The sequence below is a fragment of the Crocodylus siamensis genome, chromosome 12 (assembly GCF_052110815.1).
Source record: "Crocodylus siamensis isolate JL-2025a chromosome 12, ASM5211081v1, whole genome shotgun sequence".
Classification (NCBI taxonomy): Eukaryota; Metazoa; Chordata; order Crocodylia; family Crocodylidae; genus Crocodylus; species Crocodylus siamensis.
The window spans coordinates 38,911,369-38,935,594 of record NC_143406.1 but is presented as its reverse complement, the minus strand read 5'-3'; positions in this window follow the sequence as shown (position 1 = coordinate 38,935,594).

The following is a 24,226-nucleotide window of genomic DNA, read 5'->3' as shown; positions in this document are numbered from 1 at the left end:
TCAATGTACCATCAGCTCAAATGTCTTTAATAAAAAGCATTTGCCCCTGATGCTTTTTAAGTGGTTGAGTTTTTTTATTCCCCTCACACAATATCAGAACACATATCCATATTCCAGTTTATAATTTAACTTGTTACAGAGCAAACTCGTTCACTTATGAGTCCCCATGAGTTGCAGACATGGTGGTAACATCTAGCGTGAGGAACAAGAGACGCAGCTCATTATTGTTAGCAGAAGCTGTATGTCTAAACTTCATATACATCCACTGAAAATTGCCCCCACAATGTTTTTCTCAGCCTACTGCCCTGGGAAGAGGAACAGAATTACTAGGTATAGAAACTGAGGAGGTTCTTGGCTGCTTTTTATCTATAAGCTCTAGCTGCCACTGTGCAGAACGTGCAACACAGAGAAGGAAATATGCTTATCTGGAGAGTAGAACTAGGCTCTGCATTAAACATGAAATGAATGCTTATAAAATAATTAATATAAGGATAGATTGAGCATTTGCCAGTCACACAGACAGAGACAGTAAGGAACTTCCTTCCCAGGTGAGAGCGAGAGTCTTTGCATTGTCTAATCAATATTGGATTTGGGTTTTAATAAAGGTGGTCTATGTACTAAAGGCCAGATAGACTTTCCAATACAAAAGTATCTGTTATGAATCCATTTATTCATGTTCAGCATTTTTTTTCTAGTTGTACCCTCAGTGTCTACTGGCAACAGAACCTGGCCTGCAGGCCATCAGACCTTAAAAGCATAATCCTCTACTGCCTTGGTTGAAAAAACCCACCTCTGGTAGTCAAGCCTGAAATGGGCTGTGACAGACTCATGCCTAGCTCTGCTGCCCCAGCATCATGGGCATGCCCTGCACCCCTGGGCAACATCACACCTAACCTGCTCACCCACCACAACTTGATGTTCCAAGATGAACCTGTACTCATCTGGAGGTGATCCAGTGGTTCTCTGCAGGCCAGGTGTGTCTTCTGTGGGGCTCCTCCTCCCCTATACCCCACCCCTTTCCACTAGGGTGTTACTGCCATTTGTTGGGATGTCATAGGCATTTGCCATGTGGGCTGCCCTATGGTGTTAGGCTGTGTCTTGGATCCTTAGGGGTCCATCCCCTGCCCATGTTAATGTAAGAATATAAAAGAATGTCAACTAAATAGATGAGATAAACTCAAAAGGGCCCGGCTTGGTGGCCAGGCAGGGCACTGGTGCCTCACTGTCCTGAGTTTATTCCCCCTTTTTGGGGTGGAAGTTACTTCAGGCCTTATGCTCCCTCTCTTCTTTTGATTGGGCCCCTTGAGAATGTACCCTCTCCGTGTAGACCCTTCCTGGGTTGGCACCAGGCCAGGTCTGGCTTCACCGCAAGGTGGCCACTCTCACGCCCCTATGATGCCTGAGACCTGTCACCTGCTGGTTAGTCCCTGGTTCACAGGCATCACCAGTGAGCTAGTAAAGTTTGGGCACTGCTTCAGGGAGCCCTTCCCCAGATACCCCCTGTGGGTGGCCCCTGGGTACCTCTTGCCAGCTCTCCTAGGCTAGGCTCCTCAGGAAGGGGTCTCCAGACATATCCTTGGCAACTGCTGCACCGCAGATAGGGCCTCAGACAATATTTCTTATAATTCACCAAGGGCTCATCACTTGAACAGAGGAGACAATGCAGCACAGGAGATGATGTCCAACTGCAGGGCCCACACTACAATCTCCATGGCCTATTCCCTCACCAAATATGAATAAAAATACTTTGGCTTTCTGCTGAAATATTATGGTTTGCATCATTTCAGTTTTCAGCACCACCATTACAATATCTAAAGAAAGGGATATTTTTGAGAGGGAAAATTGTATTCAAAGCTCAGTGTTCCATCAAGAACACTAGCTGGGAAATTTTCAAGATGTACTGATCCTGTAGAGAAGCAAGTAAGTCACAGAGAGAGAGAGAATCCCTTCTGTGAGCTTTCTGCTCCTCTTTTCTGCAGCACTGTGTGGGCAAACTGAACAAGTAAATACTAGCTTTTGCAAAAGCGATCAAAATTCAAAGAACTACCAATGCCTGCCTATTTATCTGTTTACTGGCATTGTACTTTATGCCATGTGTTTTAAAAGAAAACCACAGCCCCCTCATCCAATTGATTAAGCCTACAGGGACATCACATTATTAATTGATCTTGGAATTCCACCAGTAATGTTATTGTCCTCTTTGTGTGCGTATGTACATGTATGTATGGTAGAGGGAGAAGCAAAACTCCTTTCTGAATTAGCAAGTTGTTTCCAGAGTATAAATGGAAACATGACAGGTAGATTCTCCAATACAAAAGTTTCTGGCCTTTAGTACATAGACCATCTTTATTAAAACCCAAATCCAATATTGATTAGACAATGCAAAGACTCTCACTAATCTCCACAGGACCTGAATCAGAACTAAAGGATGGCATTTTTTATGGAAACTTGAGTGGTTTAAGCAACTTTTAAAATATTTTAATATGTTCTTAATGATGAACATTTGTGTAGCCATGGCAATGGTAGTGGCAAACCAACCTGACTTCCAAAGTTGAAGAACAAGTAAAAGTTAAACAGGCAGATTTAACTTGCCAAATGGTTTAATGTCTTAAATAAATCACTCAGAAGGTTTTACTGGGTCTACATTCCCCTTTTATTTTTTGTTACTGGATTTGATGATAGAAAAATGTCCAAAAAGAATGAAGACAAAGTAATTTTTTTCAGCTCCTAAAACGATATGACAGGCCCAAATGTGCCCTATGAGCAACTGGGCATCTGAGTAGTTGGTTGTAAAAATGCATTTGAGTATTTGCATCTGTCGGATAGATGTCAAGACAACTGGAAAGAAGTAGGAGATTTTGCACAATGAACTTTTACTAGTGGTCATTATGCTTGGATAACGCGAGAAGGATATTTGCACCAATATCCCCACTTCTGCTTGTTTTACAAGTCGGTGTTCTCTCCTGCAATAATACAACTTATCAGGAATAGGTCATTTGGGCATTCAGTGAGTGTGATTCAAATTCTATAAAATTTAATAAGAATTAGATATCTATCCCAAGGAAAGATGGAGCCCCTCAACATCTGATCTCCATAAACAGATACGCTCAATTAGCACACTGGTGTTCTAAAACGCCACTCTCCAACTGGCAGCCAGTTGGCTGCATTCGACCCCTGAGGGGTTAACCTGTGACCCCAGGCTCCTGATCCAGGTGCCACTCTCCTTAGTGCTCTTCTACTGCTGACACTAGCACCTCTGGGTGTATTCCCAAGCTCCTCAGCTTTTATTCCCGTTCCTGCCCCTGGGGGCAAGGCAGCACACCCCACAGCACTGAAGGAGCCCCTGGGGACCCTGCAGTCTGACAGGTGTTTCTTCCAGTGCAGTGTAGTGCCATGCAGTGCAGTGCAGTGCAGTGAGGGGAGCACCTGCAGTAGGTGCGGGGGGAACATGGCATAGCACAGGTGTGCAACAGGGGGGCAGCGGCACAGTGTGTGGTCTGCATAGCACGCAGCCCACAGACACTCAGGACTTAGACAGCCCTCTTCTAAAGGAATTCTGTGTCACCACTCAAGTATCAGCTAACATTTTTCTTCCTCCCAAAGCAGATTTTGGAGAATGAGTAATTTTATCACTTTAGAGTATCCACAGATTTTGTTCAAAACACTGACAGCTTTAACAGTCATTCTCACTGAACAGCAATGTAGTGCTCTTCAAACCCAATTTCCTCACCACCAAGTAACACTCGCTAAGATATGCTACCCACATAAATATTTAACTTATTTTATGATTTAGCTCTTGCAATAACCAACAAAAAAAAGTTTAGTCACACACTGCAACTGTAGGTAGCACATGAAGCACCCATGATGGTGGTTCTACCCCAGTCAGCCTTCACTGGTGAGATGAACAAAGTGCTGCCACCAGTTTCCATTACAGATCTCAATACAAGGGAAAGGTAAAATAAGTGAACAAGGAGCACGCCTACATGTGCCCCTACACCACCACTGTTACTGTGCCCTCGTTTAGTACTTCCTAGAGCAGTGGTTCCCAACAAGCCGAAACAGGCCAAAACAGCGTCAAAACGAAACTGCCAGTGAAATGGCGCACAGCCCGACAGTTTACATCCTCATTCATATAAAGGGGAACAGCTCTAATAAACCCACTTCGGAATTGCCAACAGGCAGGAGACACAAATCTCTGGAGACACAAATCCATAGTTTGAGAGCTGAAACTAAGACTCACTGAGATGCTTAATGGGATCTTCTAGACTGATCACTGAGTCCCATTGGCTAAAGTGGTTTTCTTTAATCTTTACTGACCTGTAGAGGAGCCTCTGCGAACTCCATAAAACTAGGCCTCTAATATAGGTTACAACAGGCCATGGACTATTTATAAAACTTTTCTAAAAAGGTTCCAGGAATATATTGTCTCAAATAAAGTTCTAATACCTATTCCATAATGATATCTTTGAGCTTTCTAACATATCTTAAATTAAAACTATCTTTATATAGGGTTGGGTTTTTTTTAAAAAAAAAAAAGCATCTTAACAAAAAAATAAAAGATGTCATTAAATAAAAAAAAATCTGATTTAAATAAAAAAAATCTGGTTTTTTTAAGTCATAGATTATTATCCAGCCTGCCAACAGGGCAGTGGTTAGAAATGAGTAAGCATGGCAGAGCCTGGGCTTGGACTATAGCAGAGCATGGACTTGGTCTTCTACATCCCAGGTAAGTGTCCTGACCAGCAGGCTCCTTTTGGCTTGTAATATCAAAAAAAACTTTGGGGCTCATCAAGGTACTTTCTGGCTCAGCTCTAAAACAAATCCTTAAAATAGGCACTGCATAAAGTTAGCTCTTACCCCAGAGAATGATGATGATATATTAGACCAAATTATGTTGGCAAAAATCCAGATTAACACTACTAAACTCCATGCACTTGTTCCCACTCTATGACAGTGCGTGTTACAGAATTTTAACAATCAACGGCACCATATGGTTGTGAAGTAGAACATAAGCAGGCAGAGTGAGTCAGCAGGTGGGACAGCATGGCAAAGCAGTCTTTTGGGCCATGTGGGTTCCTCAAGCCTTTTTTATTTCCTGCGGTTTCTGAGTACAATATTTACAATAAATACAATAAAATGACTTTTTCTTGCCAAAAATCAAAGCCAGACCCTCACCCACACACAAATATGACCCATTTGGCCTTCTACCTACATTCTGAGTGAAGGCAGGCCCTCCATACCGTAAGACATTCTCCACCTTCTGTTTCCCAAGCAGTTTCCTAGGGTTCATTGTGAACAGAATAGCGCAGAAGCCTGTTTCTTCATGTGGATGGCAATATCTTATTCAGAATTTCTTAATCACTGTGGTGAAATACTGGTTTTCATCTTGGAGAATCACTACTCCATTTCAGGGCCTCTCTCTCCAGAGCCAACAGGGCATGAGCTGATCTACTGGTTTACTTAATGCCCACTCTAAAAACAGAAAAAAAAAGAGATTTATAATTGCACCAATATTAGGGAAACCCCATCTGTTGGAAGCTATTAATATTAGGGGAATCCCATCTACTGGAAGATATCAATAAATTCTCTATGGCTTTAAACCTTTGGCATGGACTTTTAGGATGCTTGCTCCTTTTAAATAGCTCCATTGGGTGACCACCCTATCCCTTCCAAACAAATATACACAAAAAGCACTAAAAGGATACAGTTAGAGCACATATCTAGAGTAAATCTCTCTCTTTGTACTGAGATAAGAAATGAACTGCTAACTACAGTCAACTCTAATACCACAAGGGACCTAACTTACAAGTTTACCCTGTTATCTGCCATGACCTGGTCTCTTTTTGAATTTTATTTCTAGTGCTGGGGTTGAAGTTGAGCAAAGACGGAATGATGAGTTTGCTTTGTACAACACCCCTCTGTTTATCCAGTAATGCTTCCAGGAATCAGAGAAATTAAAGGTTGGAAGGGACCTCAAAAGGTCATCGAACCCAAACCCCTGCTCAAAGCAGGACCATCCCCAACTAGATCATTCCAGTCAGGGCTTTGCTGAGCCAGATGCAAATCCTGTTTTCCAGAAACACTGCATGGTCCATACTGGTGAATGAGATACAAACAGCGCAAGTTCCATTGAAAAGGAGGAGCTGAATCCTATAGGAATGTATACTTCCTATAGGAAGTAGGAGTTGGTATCATGGATAGGGCTCTGGATATTTTTCTGAAGATGCACCAATACAGTAAACTTGAATACACAAAGCACATTAAGAAACCTATGACAGCTCAATAATGCAGTCTCACAATTTACCCTTTTTAACATAGTGATTAAGGAATTGCAATGAGTAAAAGACTGACTCTAGCCCAGTTCCTAATGGTAGGCATATTTCAGATCCTCTTAATAATGCCCTGATAATTTTGCTATTCATCAGTCCCAGCAAAAGGAACGCAGCGTAATTCAAAAGAAAGCAAAAGCCTGATAACAAATTGCCTGCCTAAGCTGATTCAACTCAAAAACAATATTTAAAACCATGTTGGTGTCAAATTAGACTGGATTTTGTCCTCAAAATGACTTTGTGTAGGACAGTTATTCAGCAAAGCACTTTCATTTTTAAAGTGTAATTGACCATATCAAGAAGAAAGGCAGCTAGTGGCAAAGTGTGTATTTAACGCACTAAATTTAGCCACACTAATTACTATGCAAGATGACATTGTTACTTGTATACAATTAGACTCTGGCAATCAACTGTTAAATAAAATTACCAATTTTGTTAAACACAACCTAGCAAATGAGGCAAACTGCACTGCAGAGTTAAGCAACATTAACTGCTCCAATATTAAATTGGCTCTGCCACAAAGAGAGAGCATCACAAGAGAACCTCATCCAACTTCATGGAACTCCATGTAAAAAGATTCCCCCTGACTTCAGTGGTAGCTGGATCACAGCCTAGATCTAGTCTAAAAGTAAATAAAACAACTCAGAAGAGAAGGATGAGACATTCAGGCAGAAGTTACACATAAACTGGTTTAAGTGATCAGAAACTGCTTTACACCTGTAACAGAATAGGAGTTCAATGCTCATAAACCAGTTTCAAAATGGCTGAAACTGGTTGAATGTAGTACCAAACGTAACTGATTTAGGTCAAACAAGTTATGAAACCTCTGTCCAGACCTCTTCCTGATTCAAGTTAAATCAGAGTCCCCCAGCATCCCAGCATTTTGCAGCCTTGGGCTGCACTGTCTGCTCCAGAGAACAGATGCCCCTGCCCCTCTGCTCCCTAGCTAGAGCAGTGAAGGCTGGCTCACTGGCCTCACTAGCTGGCTCACTGAAGGCAAACCCCTGCTGGGGTCTAGAGCCAGGGAGGGTGGTTAAACTTCCCTTCTCCTGAGTACAGAGCTGCCCTCCCTGCTTACTTAGTGCTGTTGTGACTGTGGACTATAAATCCCTGAAGCACCTGGAAGCAGGAAGAGGAAGTGATGAGCAACCCTGCAGAGTCCTGCTTCTGTGAGTCTGAACTGCAAATCCCAGGGACCTTGGCAGCAGCAGGAAGAGGAAGTAAACATACAGCCCATGCTGGTTACACACCAGAGAGCTGTGCTCTAGTGCCGCCTGACTTCTGACTTGAGGCACTGCAGGCATGTGGCTGCATTTCCTGAATCAAAAGTGAAGGTCTGTTCTTTTGCTTATTGGTTCAATATTTGCATCTTAGACTAACTTGCAAAGACTGAATCAATTCAGCCTCAGGCTTTTTGACTGTCTGTACTTAGCCTCAGTGCTGTATGTTCAGAGGTGAGTGAACTGGAATGTTCAGGGGATCAGTAACTGTATGTGTAGCCTCCTTCCTCACCTTGTAGTCTAGGTGAGCGGTGACCAAATAAAAATCAGCATCCAAATGTCAGTCCACTTCTTTAGGGTTGTTGGTTGTCCATTTCTTAAGTGGCCAGTGCCAGAGTGGATAGCCAGAGCAAAAACAAGTGTTGACCCAGGGAGGCCTCTCCCAAGCAAAAGTAGAGGCAAAAACGGGAAGACCTCAGCTTTGTATTGCAGGGTAAATCCTAGCCCCATCCATCAATGGGAGTTTTAAGGTTGGTTTCAATAAGGTCAGGATTTCATCTAAAGGTGACTGAACCAGCCCAGTGCCAAGACAACAGAAAAATAAATACGCATGTGATTCAGTTTATAACTACATACTGGTATAGCCACCAAAACATGAGTACTGGAATGAGAAACAAATGCAATACCATGCTATATGAACTGGGGGAGAAAGGACATTAACAAAGTGATGGGACAGAAGGGTGATTAATAAAATGCAAGCAGTGATCATTCTAAAAGATCTTTCAGATAAATATCTCCATCATTGACACAAGCATGAGTTAGAGGTTGCTTTTAATGTTCTGAAAATCCTATGTGCTTTCTTTTGAGTAGGATATTTTAAAATTAAATTTCTTTGTTACAAATGCTCCAATCTTTAATTCCTCCTCTGGCCCTTTCACCCCCCACTGCTCCCTCCTCTTTCTTCCAGTATCAAAATACAGACCATAGGATCATTTTGGAATACACAGACAACTTTACTGCCATTTAAATGTCCATGAAACCCCCGCCACTTTTATTGCTATTTCCCTGTTCTCTTGCCCCATAAGTGTCTGTCTCCCTCACATGTAACTTCTTGCCTTATAAGTCAGATCACAAGCTCTTTGGAGCAGAGACTGTCTTACTACAGCATATGTCTTTACAGCATGCAGTACAATAGGGCCCAGGGCCTGGTGGTCACTTCTAGCAACTGTGGCACAGATAAGTAATTGTGCAGGTTGTACTGTGGGGTGGTGCTGTGAGAAGAGCCAGGGAAAAAAATTTTGACAAAGTTGTGAGTTTGTCAGAAGGTGACACTGAAACCACATATTTTCAGACTGGTTTTAGGGTCAGAAATCCCAGTTCTTCAAGAGCCAAAAGATCCAGAACACCCTACCATGCAGTGACCCCCAGGTCCAGCCAACCAGCTCTCTGGACCGGCCAAATCTAGATCCCTAGAAGCCTTGTCTCCTTGTTGCGAAAGCGTGTTGCTGAGCACCCCTATTTTTTAACACTGAGGGAGCTGCATGTAAAAAGAGGGTGCTGGGTGAGAGAGGTCAAGAAACAGGGAGAGGGATGCCTAGCTCCAGCTTTGTTAAGAGGGCGGATTAAGAGATGGGTTGCCTGTGTGAAACCTGACACACACAATACCCACCAGGCCCCAAAGTCAGGGTTCAGTAGCAAAAGTGTGTTGCTGAGCACCCCTCCCCCCCCTTTTTAGCACTGAGAGAGCTGCATATAAAAAGAGGGTGTGATGATAAGGGGACCTGTAAAGATACAGCATGCCACACCTGGCATCCTAGTGGACTGAGACCTACAAGCTGCTGTCCACTCACTTCTGCCATGAACCTATAAGAGCTCAGATCAATAAGGGGTTGTCCTACTTCTGGGGAGCTATGCTTAATTATTAGGTCTTGAGGTTCCCTGTCCAAGGAAAGTTCAACACCCTCCCTCCACCCCACCCCGCAATCCTGCAGTGCCTAGGCAAAGTCTAAAGTCCAGACATGCTCTGCAAATTTTTCAATTTTTGGTCCCAAACCGAGGGGTTCAACTGGGTCATACTGGGGCCAGGCTGGGTTGAGCAGTGGCATAGCTCTGTCTGAGCATGAACCCAATCCAATTTAAGGTCCATGAGTGGGTTCGCAGAACACCACTTTCAAACTGCCATGGCAAGGAGGTCAGATCTAAAAAGGAGACAAGAGTATTGGTACCACTCCCCATTTTCCACCACCCCATCCCTGCCTCTATTCTTGTCCTACTGAACCCTACAACCTTCAACACTCCTATTATCATGGTGGTGATGCCCCTGCCCCACCACTGTGGTCGTTCTCCCACCACCCACTGTGGTGTGGCTTTACCCCCCCGCCACTTCCATCAAGCACACACATTCCGGCCCCCCCACCGTCAGCAGCAAGAATGGGACCAGGAGCCAGGGGCAAGAGTACTGCAGGTGGTAAGTTTTCTGTTGCGGGGGGCGGGGGCTTGGGGATAAGGTAATAGGGGAGACAGTGAAAGAATTGGTTAGGGTGGATGTGAACATGTCAGGCTAATTGCCGTGTCTCTCTCACAATTGCCCTCCAGCTGTGCGTCGCTTGACGGCTGATGCATCCACATAGGCCCCTGCAGATAGATGTTCAGTGGTACTGAGTGCATAGCTCATGTTCACAGAAGGCTTGGGGACATATCGCTCAGGAAAGATCCTGTAAGAGGAGGTGAGAAAACTTGAGTTTGGGAGCATGGGACAAACCCTGATGTCTTCTTTCTTCCTCTGAAGCACAGCAGGTGCTTCTTGAACACGGTCTGGTCCCCTGCCTGTTGATGTTTTTATGGGGGTGGGGTGGGAAATAAGTATTTTTGCTTTTACTTCCTTTATAAATAAACACCAAAGTTTTATTCTGGTAAGTTTCTGTATTTTCAATCAATGGTTTGATGTGGGGTGGAGGTGCTTTTGGCCATGAAGGGTGTCCCATGGCATCTATAAGCATACAGGGGAGGGGAAGTCACACACGCATTAGCCACCCAAGCCTGAAATCAGAGTTCAGGCATTGAAGTGTTCTTCTGAGTGGCCACACAGTGTCACTGCACAGGGGGTCTTATCTAAAAAGGGGCTGCTAGGACAGTTTGCAAAACAAGAAGTAAGATTTTAATCTTGGGGTCTGGAAACCAGCTGTGGCAGGGTTAATGGGACTGGTAAAAAAATTGGGTAGTGTGGAAAGTAACATGCACACAGTAGCCACCAGAGCCTGAATTTGGGGCTGGACATTGAAGTGTTCTGCTGAACAGCCTCATAATGCTACCACTGAGGGCATCTGAGGTAAACGGGATGCTAGGAGACACTGTATATCTGGGACTGGGATTTTAATCTCGTGGTCTGACTACTACATGGGGTGCATGGAACATATCGCACACAGTACCCACCCGAGCCTGAATTCAGGGTTTGGGCACTGAAGTGTTCTGCTCAGCAACCACATAGTTTTACCACTGAGGGAGTCTCTTGTAACCTGGAAGCTAGAGCCTGAAATGGATGCAATTCTTATCAGTTTCACAAACACTCATCATTAAAAACAGAGCTGTGGAAACTGACTAGATTCTAACCGAATTGACAAGAAGCTTTTGTTCTTTTCACCTCTCTTATTTCACTGATAGGTAGCACCAAGAGTGGCAAAAATTAAAGCAATTTCAAACTGCAGCTCCAAGGCCTTCTAGGCTACCAAAGCCACAGCAGCCTGCTAGACTACTAGTAAGCCTGTGCAAAGTGGCTAGTATTCACTTCGGATTTGGATTCAGCCATCTTGGGGGGCAGTGATTCAATTCAGTGATTTGAATCACTGTCCCAAGTCAATTCAGCCAAATCTCATTCAGAGATTCAGCCGCTGCTGATTCAGCCAAACCTCCAAATCAAACAGGCCCCACCCCCCTCTCGTTCTCCCAGCCCCGTCAATGGCTGCCCTGCCCAGCCCCATCACCCCAGCGCTTAAAAAAAAAAAAAAAGCGCCCCGTACTCACCAGCTTTTGCCCGATTGGGGGGGAGGGGAGAGTGATCCCTACTGCTCCCCACTGCCCTGCACTGCATGGGAGGGCTCTGCCACAAAGCTCCAGAAACCCCAACAGCTGCTGCAGCAGCCAGTAAGTGTGGGGCTTTTTTTAAGTGCCAGGACACTGGGGCTGGGCAGGGCAGGCATTGACAGGGCTGGGAGAGTGGGTGGGTGAGGGCTGGGGAAGCAGGTAGGGGATGAGGCCTGACCTTCTGTGGAGGTCCCCCTATAGTCCTCACCCCCCTTCCACTGCCCCCTACTTACCAGCATGAACTCCAGGTCCAGCTAACTGTTGCAGTGAGCGGGGACTGCTTGAATCTCTGAATCTTCTCTGAATCTTTTCCAAATCAATGTGGAGGCTTTGGATCAATTCAGACTTTTTTATCAGTCTCTCAATTTGATTCAGATTCGGAGTTTTGGCCACCGAATCTCCTCCAAATTGAATCAGCAACCAAAGTTTCTCACAGCCCTTCTAGACAGTCTCAGTTCCCAAGCTGTCTGCTACCTCACTGCTCTCCACAGTCAGCCCCTCCAAGGCTATAGAATGACTGCCTATTTTTCCTCCACACAAGCAAAGTTTATGCCCCCTCAAGCCTAATCTGACCACTCATCCAGACATTACTTCTTTTTTTGATAGGGATTAGGAAGCCTTCTATAGATGAGGTAGTGAACTGCCTAACAGAGGCCTCTCACTGTCTAGGGCAGGGACAGGCAATTATTTTGGGCAGAGGGCCGCTTACTGAGTTTTGGCAAGCCATCAAGGGCCGCATGACAGGCAGCCATGGGCAGATCAATATTAATTTTCTAAATTTTTAGAGGTCCTGTGGGCCAGACAGAATGGCCTAGCGGGCCTCATCCAGCCCGTGGACCACATGTTGCCCACCCCTGGTCTAAGGTATAGATTTTTTCCAACTGCCTAAGTCATCAGCTCCTCTAGGGCAGTTAAAAATACTCAACTTCTCAGCTGACTTCACTAGACACATGTTGACTGCAAGTCCAACATGAAGAATATTCCATTCCACTTGGGAATAACATGTTATTTAACCATTACTTGGAGGCAAAAAGTCTGAAAGTCTGATTCATTTTTTGTTGAAGTTTTACCTGATCAGCAGTACTTACCACAAGTCTCTGCATAAACCATTTCAACCGATTCTTGCCAGAGCTTTTTAAAAATACTGTTCCTTGCATGAGCTACACTTGGATATAGTAATAATGCAGAGAACACAGCAGAGGTAACTAGCACCCCTCCAGAGCGCCAAAACCAAGTCTCCTCCTATGCAGTAGTGTTGCAGACACAATATTCTATCACCTACTATGTAGTGCTGCTTCTGAGCTAAACCAGGAATTGCAGGAGAGTTTAAAAATGGTCTATGTGCACATGCAGTAAGTTAATCAGAATTTGAACAGTATGGACCAACTAGAAACCACTGATTGGCCAGGACCAGCACTTCCCACCTCACATGATCTCCTCCATTGCTGGACCAATCAAGGCAAAGTCTGCCGACTCTATTCCTTTATAAAACCAATCTGTGCATAGCAGCTCACTGATTTAGCAGATATCTCAGAGGCAGGCAAAGAATCCCAGTTTATTATGGTTGTCTTCCCCCACTTCACAGCCTCTAAAATGCAACTTTAGATGCTGCCAGTTCTTTTTTGTAAATGCAAATATTTGGTTCCATTATCAATGTTTTGTCTGCTATTTCTGCTGCCACAAAAATAGAAGCCTGCCCAGCTTCCCCATTGATGTGTACATCTAGATTAAGTTGCATTCTGAAAGCTTAAATCAAATATTTTAAGGCCAGACCTGGATAAAGCAATAATCCACAGCTGGGCTGAGTTCCAAAATAATAACTAAAATAGATATGACATCAAAGCAATAAACAAGCGTAACACCAATTGTTCATTAGAATTCCAGCTTTGCAAACAAGACTGACAAGTACATTAATAAAAAGGCAAAACAATCCTTAAGTGCTCAGTGCTTTTCATGGATATTCCAGTTTTTCTTCCATATTTAAAGCCAAACTAGCATCAGTTTCCCACGTAAATTCATATTTCTAAAGCACCCACTAGTTAGAGTGATTTTAAATGTGTTGATGACCCAAACACAGGTGAAGGAAAGGCAGAGTTCCCATTTCCTTTGTAACTCGCCTGAATATTTTAGTGCAATGCTGCAATTATATTCCCCCACTACAACCTGCCTTGCTTTAAAGAGATGGGAGAAACAGCCTCCACTGCAAAAAAAAACCTCAACCATTTCTTAAAGCTAAATTGTGAGCTTGTTGGTGTTGCCCTGAGCAAGCTATACAAACCCAGGAGGCATTGTGACTCACATGCACACACTTCTGAGTGAGGGGTGCTCCCATCCTTCCCCTTGCTTCATGGATTTGGAAGAAGTCTTTGACAGTGGGCCTATAGCAGTAATTACTAGTTGCTGGAGAAGCAAGGGGCTCAGGGTTGCCAGCTCCTGGCATTCTGAAATCATAAATCAGGACCTCCGTAAATCACAATATTGGCTTTAAAAATTAAGTTTTAAGAAGATCAAGCTTGGAAGCTTTTCATTTCTCTTCACAATTAAGGATGCGAGCTTTGCCTTATAACTCTGAAGGTACAAATTTACCTGGTTTCATCCCACCCATGAAAGCCAAGATGCTCATATAGTCACCCGATTCAAATGGGTCCCAGATATCCCCGTACAAATAAAACCACAACAGATGGGAATACATGGGGCTGAAGCAAGGTTCTGCTCATTTTCACTTAGTTCCATCAGGAAGTAAGTGATCAAATGAATAGCCCCATGTACTTTTACAGGTTTAGCCCTAATGTGTGGTTTAACCCCATTGTTAAAGATGGGAACTGAGTTGCAGAGTTGTTAAGTGACTTGGGTAGGGATACAAGGTAGGGCTAGGATGAACACTCAGAAATTCAGGCCATCAGCCTCTACTATCCGCAGAGACACATCTGTGTATGTGAGAACAGGATTTGAACCTCAGTCACATAAAATCCTTGCTGCCTGGCGACGTGATCCCAGCAACGTGGCATTGCCAATACCTACTAGTAGTCGAGTTACAGCCGAATTGCCAGATGGTATTTTGGCCTAATGCCTTGGTGTCTCTCTCTTGCGCACTGAAGTCCAACCTTATAAATTTCAGGAGTTTTATGCATACACGAGGGGAATAATGACCCAAACGGGAAACTCAGTGGCAGATGACAAAAGAAACAGCAAGCAAAGTCTGGCTTTAAGCTGCTCTTCTTGAAGAACACATGGCTCTCAGACTGTTAAAGAAACTTCCTTCACTTTTGCTCAGCACTTGGAGCCTGAATAAACTACCACCCTCCAAGGCTCCAGGGGCACTACAGCTCTGACCCTGCAAGCTCTTCCTGTGGGCCAATGTTCATGCCACCCCATGTCTATACATGCGCAAAGGATCTGCCCATATTGCCTACAGGATTGGGACTTGCAAGTTAGGCCTCTAGGTCCAAGGATGAGGGATGTGATTTGATACGTAAAATAGGTAAAGATGAACACTGGAAAAAGGAGTCAATAAGTTGAAGAAATCTACCCTTAATATAGCTTTAAAAGGGAAAAAAAACACAGCTCTTGCTATTCCTAGCAGGTGGACAGAAGTCTGCAAAGTGGTTTGGTTCAAGCTTTTGCCACAGCTGAGCTGGTGGAGAGCCTCATGACCATATTAACAATGAGATGGAAGTGAACAATACACTCGGGGGCAAAATGAGTCAATGGCAGTTCACGTCTCTCTCCGTGTCCGTGTGGAGGACAAGGAAGGCCAAGAGCTGTTTCTTTCCTCCCCGGATAGCCCTCTCTTTCAGACAAAAGAGAGCTGTTCTCTAAGCCGGCTACAGGAAGGCAGAGGAGAAAGAATGTCTTTCCTCTTAATTCCAATTTTTTAAATTTTTACATCAGTCCTTGTTGTGGGTTAGATGAAAGCAGCTCTTCCTGTGATTCGATATCATGGTCACATGACCACTTCTCCTTGGAAGAGTTTCAGAGTTTACCTGGCTTTAAAAGCTATGGTGGTGATCCTGCCATTTGGGAATCTCTCCATCACTAATTAGACCACATCAGTGTCACACAACTACGAGAGCTTACAGGTAGAAAAAATCTGCTGCTCTGTTCTGTTAAGATTTGTACATGCAGTAGCTATAAAATGTTTCTGAGAGGAAGGCAGACTCAATAGAAAAGTTGAGATACTCACAGTTTGATTTAAACAGCATTTTCCCCAGACTGTTATTTCTGAAGGAGTTACCTAGAACATCTGAAGATTCACAACTGTTGAAACTTCACAACAATGACTGCAGCATAAAAAAATTATGCAGCAATATAAAGATCACATGAGATAGATGGCAATTCTTCCCACTTTGCTTTTCTAGTTATTGTACTAGGACACATCTGTGATTACACTGCAGTGAACAAGATGTTCTCAAGTCTACAGATAAACAGGAAGAAAACTTGAAATAAAGTAAAGAGTAAACTTATTCGGTGGGCAGTGATGGGTTGCTGCCTGAAACAGAATATTGTTCTCATGCAATTATCCCCACTGACTCACACCCTAAAGCATCACTTAAGAGAGTGTACTGGCAGTTTTGAAGCCCATGTCACAAAGGCATTGTGTTTCGTGTTTCCTTTTGGAGAGTTCCCAGAACACAGCAACGTTCAACTTCCTCCGACCTGTGCTCCCCAAATTTCTTTGATTTTTCTTTCCCCTGTAGCCCATAATCTACAATCCTTTATAGTTATTTTATCAAAAAGACAAAATACTGTAATGCACCATTGCTATGCATCCTATTGTGCCTTTTACAAACTAAGTCAAGAAACTGCATTCAAGTTCAGGTTTCCAGGACTACATACATATTTATACTATGTAGATGGAAGTAACACAATACATATTAAAAATAGTTTTACTGGTGTGCTTTTAGTGGGTTTACATGTCCATCATATCTGATAATTCATCACTCTCTCTTACTGTGTGCCTGTACCATTGACAGGACCAATCTAAACTGGAGTATCAGAGAGTAACTATAACACAAATAATAAAATAACTTCACAGTTCAATGTAATGTAGATACCAGGACGCAGTGACCACCAAATCCTTTAAAGGATGTCACAAAGTGTGAGGAGAAGTGAGGGGTACAGAATTAAGCAGATAAGGGTAGCTTCAAGCTTGTCCCCATGTGGCTAATCCCTAACCCCCACTTCCCAGCCCCTTTGCAGGGGAGTAAGCACTGTAATCTATAAATTAGTTTTAGAAACTGCCTGCTACTCAATTCACAGAAGCTAGGAAGGGTGTCTCAAGTCCAACAAAGGGTGCCTTGAGTCCAAAAAGATTGAGAACCACTGATCTAATAAAGTTTCAAGATATTAAAGATGTATGTGATAGATTTTCATAGAGTTATGTATGCGCATTAGTCTTTGCAGAATGTATATACTCTTATATTGCCCCCTGGCAAATAGGACAGAAGAAATGTCGCAAGATTCAGTAGCAATGGTTTTAAACAATGCTACATGGTATAAGCAAGGCTGCATTCCATATACATTTTAAGCAAGATTAAGATGTTAATCAGTAGCATATGTATATCGAACTGTCAGGAGCTGGAATATATGAAACAAATATAGAAAGATGCTGTTTGTTTCTCTAGCCAAAATCTGCAAATGTACAAGATAATTGCAATCTTTTTCTTTTAAGTTTCAGCAGAGTTTTGCTACTTCTCCAGGAAACCCATAGTAAATCAATGTAGGTGTATAATTTTATGTATATTACAAAAAAATATACTCTCTAGCTTGTGCAATAATAAATGACATTCCATAAATGTAATCACTGTAGAAATGTATGTTCTGAAATGTACCTCGACAACAGCTAGAAATAGCAATTTTAAAGAGAGCTTGTAGCCTTTAAACTTCAGAAAAACACTTTCAAACTCTAGAATAAGAACCTCACCCAAAGAAGTCGATGGGGGTTTTCTCATCTGAAGTTGCCAGTTTTGGCAGTTCTTATTGTTGATTAAGTTTAAAAACAGAACAAACAAACAAAATAATTACAGTTTTTCCCCACTGCATTTTCAGTTTTGCTGTTAGTTGCTGCTGGAGTCTTCTAAGAAACTCACAAAATACCGGGTTGTATTATGTCTTCTTTTTGGCAACTCCTAGGGCTGGGCACAAAATATTGTAACAATCAGAGGATAACTGGGTTTTCACGCAAAGCAAAGAGAGTGCTCCCTTCTCAGGTCCCATTTATTTTCATCGTATAACTACACAACAGGTTGGTGCAAAGGCAGTTTCAGCTAACAGGAGGGTAAGGAGTTAACTGGCAGTAACAATGCTGGTCAGGACTTAGGTTCGCTAATTCTTCACAGAGCAAATTCTGTTTTCAGTGATACTTGTGAAGTCCAAGGAATGATGCTGGATTTACACAGGTATACACTGAGCTGCAGCCTCACCCAGATTGGGCCAGTAGGCTCAGTTTTTCACTGCTTTGTTCTGGCAAAATCATTTAGCCCCATGCAAAAAAGCTGTAGGAATAGAATTAGAATAGGAGCCCTTACTTCATACGGATGCAGAATAAAAGGGTATCCCATGTGTTATTCATCTCTCACTTTCATGAGCATTAAATCCATTCTTTTTTTTAAAGAAAAAGAACAAAATTAGAAGACTGAAAAAAAAGGAGTAAGAAAGAGACCCTGACAAAATGTAAATATCTGTTTTAAAAAACGTAGATGGCAGGTTGGCTCTCTCTGAAGGAAACAGATGAGCTGGAACTGCACATGGAGAGAGTCAATATTGTAAATCTTAAACATAACTAAAAAGATCGATCTGCCATCCCCACGACCTCTGGTCTGCCGTGCCTTGTTACTTGTGGAGACAGGAGAAAGTGTAGCAAAGACTGGAAACATTAATCCATATTGATCTTTTTTCTCTCAAATACGAAGTATATTCTAGCTGGGAAGCGACTGACTTTTATTAGTAAATGTTTAGGATTGGGAATCCAGAAGAAAGATGACAAAGCTGATAGGGAAATACAGATCACCCGAGCGAGGGACTAACAGTAGGGGGATGGGGGTGAGGAGGGGAACGCAACTAGGTTACAGGAGATACAATGTTAGCCAACTAAGCCCGGGGGTGGGGGGTGGGGGAAGGGGGTTCACAACTCTGAGAAAGAAAGGAGATCGATACACACAAACCCGTTACAGTGGTCCACAATGGTGGAGGAAGTGGTTCGGAGGAAATTATATATGTCAAGGCCAATGATAAAGTGAATAACCTACTTGCAGGCCAGGTCATCCTCTGGTATAAATGGGAGTCAACAGAGCTAGGCTTATTTACCTCAGCTCAAGATTTACCTCAGCTTTTGCATTCAGAAAAATAACCTGCAAGATATGTTTTCAAAATTGGGTTTAGCCATTAAGTGTTTTTCTGTTTCCTACATGAATCTTTGAGTGATTTTTTTTTTCTTTAATTGCTTCCAAAGCCAGGACTTTAGCATTTTATTATAAAGAAAATTAAGGGAAATTAGAGTTTGAAGACTGAAAAAATATGGATTCATTTTTCAGTGAAAAGTAATACCAAAAAAAAAACCCCAAACAAAAAACCTTGGTTTCTTCTTGTGAGCAAAATTCTTCTACTTTGCTTCGGGTTATACTGCGTTCTGAGGCTTCGGGGCATGAGAACAGTGTCAGCTAAATGACTTGGCTCTGGCATTGTCTTTTATAAGTTTGGAATTATTTTGCTGATTATCTCTAGAGTAATTGTCAATCCCTGCCTCTCCGGGGAGAGAAAAATCTTTGTTCTACTTTATCAGGCAGGCAGCTAACACTTTGGCTAAGTACAGACATTCAAAAAGCCCAAGCCTGAATTGATTCAATCTTTGCAGGTTAGTCTAACCTGCATAGATTGACCCAGCAAGCGAGTGAACACACATTCACTTCTGATTCCGGAAATGCAGCCATGGGCCTGCAGTGGCGCAGGCCAGAAGCCAGGAGCAGGCAATAGCAAACCCTCCCTTCCCTTCCACACTGGCCTAAGGCTGGAGGGAAGCTGAACTGCGGGGCAGGGCATGACCAGGCCCCGGCAGGCCTAAGTACCACTGGGGAGAAGTTTAAAGCCCCACCCTGGCCTGCATGGACCCCAGCTGAGGTGTGTCTGGAGGGGGAAAGGAGAAGCAGCCCCTGACAGGCTTTTGGGAAGAGGGAGGAGCATGGCCAGCCCCGGCCCATGGCTGGCACTGAAGGGTCAAGTCCCCCCAACCCCACAGCGGGGGAGGAGAAGGAGGAGGAAGGGGAGAGCTCTGCCCGCTGCAGCAGCTCTGTGACAGCCCACCTCACCTGGGCGTGGGGAGCTGGGAGCAAACCAGATGCACAGCTTCTGCAGCCCCAGCCTTAGCCGCAGCCGGCTGGGAAGGGCCCTGACCCCACGGCCTGGCCCAGTCCATCCAAGCCCACCCTCAGCAGCACCTGCTGGCCAACCCAGCTCAGGCCCACAGGCCCAGCTTCAGCCCCAGACAAGGTGGGTGAATAGCAGGGCCATGCCAGCCAGCATCTAGAGCAGCAACAGGGGGAGCCCTGGTGGGGCAGCAGCCTCTGTCATGATGTCCTAGAGAGTGGAAGCCTCTTCCTGGTGCGGGGGTGCAGTGTGGACAGGAGCAGGGCAGGAAGAGCCACCACTGCCTGTGCAGGGCAAGCCATGGTAGCAGAGTAAACAGCAGGGGCACAAGGAGGGATGGGGGGCACTATGGACACCCCAAAATCCACCTTAGCCCCCCCATAGCCACCCCTCCCAGAACCATCACCACTCACTCCACACAGACTGCAGCAGCTCTGCCCACCCCACTCCTGCCCACAGAGCAGCCCCCCACTGGGCAGAGGCTTGTGCTCCCCAGAACACCCTGCCAGGGGCTGCTGCTCCAGTGGCAGGGGCAGGGGCATGGCCACACACCATGTGGCCACCCTCTGAAACAAAGAGGGCAGGGAGGGGTTTATTCCCCCTCCCTTCCCTCTTCCCCTGACCAGGATCTACCTGGCCAGAGCACAGCAGCCCCTGTTGGGGGCACTCAGTCTGCACAGGGGTGAGCAGCAGAGGTGGGGGCCAAGTCTGGTAGACCCCAGCTGCAGTCTCCCAATGGGAGAATGGAGGAAGGGGGGAATAAACCCCCTTCCTGCCCCCTTTTCTTAGGGGGACATGCTGGCCAGCATCTGGCCATGCCCCCGCCCCTGCTCTGGTTACAGAGCAGAGGGGCAGGGCCAGCCCCGCTCTCTGGAGCAGACAGCACAGTCCAGCCCAGGACTGCAAAGCATGCTGGGATGCTGGAGACTGATTTAATTTAAACCAAGAAGGGTTCGTTGACAGTTTAATAAACTGGTTTGACCTCAATCAGGTAAGTCTGATACTACATTCAATCAGGTTTTTCTTAAGCCAGTTTCAGCTATTTTGAAACTGGTTTATGTGCACTGAACTTCTGTTCTGTTACAGGTTTAAACCAGTTTCTGATCACTTAAACTGGTTTGTGTGTAACTTTTGTCCCTAGCTCCTATGTATTTTCCTTTCATTTGGTATTTTATTTTGGGAGATACTAAGGGAATGCTTGTCTTAGTGGGGAAGGGGGGTTTTATTAATTCCTCATTTGAATTTCCTGTGCAATAATCGTCTCCTGTTCATACCGCAGGACTTTACAAGCATGCATCTCAATGCCTGGATAGGTAATATTGGCTGCATAGTAAACGTTTGATTGGTTCTAAATGATAACATTTGTACAGAAAAGTCTCACGGGATGCTATAAACTTTAGAAACAGCAGAAGCATTCTAAAGCATGAGCATAGCAAGTAAGTAATATCATCCCTTCACCCAGAAACAGCCACCACACCTTGATCCCACAGAAGTTAACTGGAGTTGTTTTCCTTGAATTTCAATGAAACCAAGAAAGATATGGCTCGCAGAGAGGGTAAGCTTCTCATTTGCAAAAGCAGCTCGAATTCAGAATCCACAGGTACTGGAAACCTGGGACCTGCAGAGGCGCTGAGCGTCTGCAGCTTTCCTTAGCTTCAAGCAAAGTCATGGGTACTCAGCCCTTCTGAAAGTCAAGACTAAAGCTCAAGTTGGAAATCACTTACAGAAAGTTGCTAAGTAGCACATTAACTCCCTAGAGTACGTTAGTGCCAGAGCCAGGATTAGAACTTGATAGCTCCTGGGCTTGGACTCGACACCAACTGACCAGATGCACTCTCTGCATTAATCTCCTTCCCTCATAACTTTTGATTGCCACTTGAAATTCAACCCCCGAATATCTCTTTCCTGAAAATCCTTTTAAATATGGTTGATGAATGTTACATGAAGAGTCTTAGCTATTCATTCATACAGGATGGAGTTCACTTTGCAAACTGTGAGCTAGAATAATTAGGCTTGGAGAGATGGACTCTACCACAACTGCCCCGTTGCTGTCAGGGTACAGGCCCTCGCACTGCAAAGTAGCAGTCTACGTCCCTCCAGGATAGAAATAGGAAAATCTGGGCTTTGCATGGATGGGCCTGATGGCTGTACCCCTCCAAAATATTAGTGCCTCCTGGGAATGATATCCATCAGTGCTGAAACCTTATTCACTCAATATTTTAAGTAATTCTTACATAATATTAATTCATAACAACTGGAAAAAAATAAAGACCATATGAATACAATTCCCTGAACAATTCAAAACTGATTTGTGTTCTCTCTCTCTCTCTTATCTCTCTCTTTGAAGTCTACCAAACGGACATGGTTAGGGAGAGCATTTCACATGACAACTGGTGATAATTTGGCCAACAATACACTTTCTTGTCTTTTCTCATATACAGCAGCTGCTTTTTAAATCCAAGGAAACCTTAGCACTAGCAAAACCAGCTGCTACCCATTTTACCTGCATTGCTACAGGAATGGAAACACTATTATGCCTCAGCCTGAAGAAGATCCATCTTTAACCCTGCAGGCTTGTCATTCATGCCATCAGGATCATCTGAACCCACAGCCCTAAGATATATTGATCCATTATTTCAGCCTTCCCTCCCAATTTGGTCCCTGTCCCCAGTTCCTGGAAAAACTATTGAAATGGCCCAAATGGTCCTGCCTTTTGAGTCATAGAGTCTTGGGGGCTATTTGAAGCATAAGACAAACCAATATTTCCTAGTTTCAAACACAGCTCAGACCGGTTTCAGCCAGGAAGCCTAGAATCTAGTAAATAAGCTAATCCTTGCTCTGGTTTCACTTACTCAAAAGCCAGAATAAATCCTTTGACATCTCCCGTGCCACTATGAGTTTACAGTGATCAGAATTTAGCATAGCAATCCTGTTAGGTTTTTTTCTTGCAAGGCTCAGGATATGTAGATGCTTGTCCTTAGGACAAATGTGTCTACTTCCAGTTGATGGGTATAATTCCCAGTGACACCATGGGAGAAACACACGCTGAGCACCACGCCAGAACAGACCGCATGTTCTTTTCTGCAAAGCAAGGAGGTTTCATGCTTGATGGCCCTGAAGCTGCTCAGCGGCAGAGTAAACACCTTTCACCTTACATCCTTGCAGCAAGCCTTTTCTTCCCAGCAGCATGTCTGCTTGTCAACTCCGCAATAGGGAAAACAAAGGGAGCTGCCTTCTTCTTCAGTTTTTATACCTACAAGTTGTGTCTGCAGGGAAATGACAGTAAGCAGCTCTGCAGGAAAGTACTTGAAAACAATGAGCATAAAGGAGAGCTAGTTGCTGCCACTGGCAGGCTGCTACCACCAGCTTCTTCCCTAGCAAGTGGAAGCCCATTGCTGTAAACTGCTCCTTGGGGTTTTATGGCCTTCCCTTCTGCCCACATCTTGACACCTTTGCACCTCCAAGACCGTGGGAGCCAACCTTTTTGGCAGGTGTGCCACAAATTAGCCCTTAACCCTCCCCAAGTGCCACTTCAATCCTTTTCCTCCGCTGAAATCGGCTACTCTGCTGTCTAATTCCTGCCTTATCTGCGGCTGTGCTGCCTGTCCCCTGCCCACAGTCTGCTGTGTGCCACCTGTGCTACTTGTGGCATGCATGCCACAGGTTGGCCACCTGTGCTGCAAGGAATATAAACCCCACTGCGATAGCCCACGCAACTCCTTCAAGGTAACACTTAAAATATGGATCAGGCAGGCTAAAAGTGGAACAAACACCCAAGGTGGTGTTAGAGGAATGACAGGAGCCCAACAGAGAGCACAAAGGACCGCTCTGTTCGACAGCGTCCAGGAAGCCCATTTGGATTCCTGCCTTTCACCAGAACAAAGCAGGCACCCGTCACGCTCACACTTGTACACGGAAGAACCATTGCTCCACGTTCACGCCTCTTGTGGAAGAATAGTGTTAACCCAGTGAGGATTTGTCCTGTTCATCCCTTTTGTACGGAGAGTCAGCATGACAGCGGGTCTTGAAGAGAAACAGATCCTCGAATTAGACCTGCCTGAGCTAGCAGCATCACACACCAGTCTCAGTGGCTGGCAGGCCTCGAAGGCTGCTGAATGGGCAGCTTTTGAAATCACTAATGGTCTCTGGCCTTTGAGGGGGAAGGGTGTTAGGAAAGGATTGCTCCTGAGGTCAGAGGGCTCCGGCTCATCCACAGATCAGTGCTGTAGCACAGAG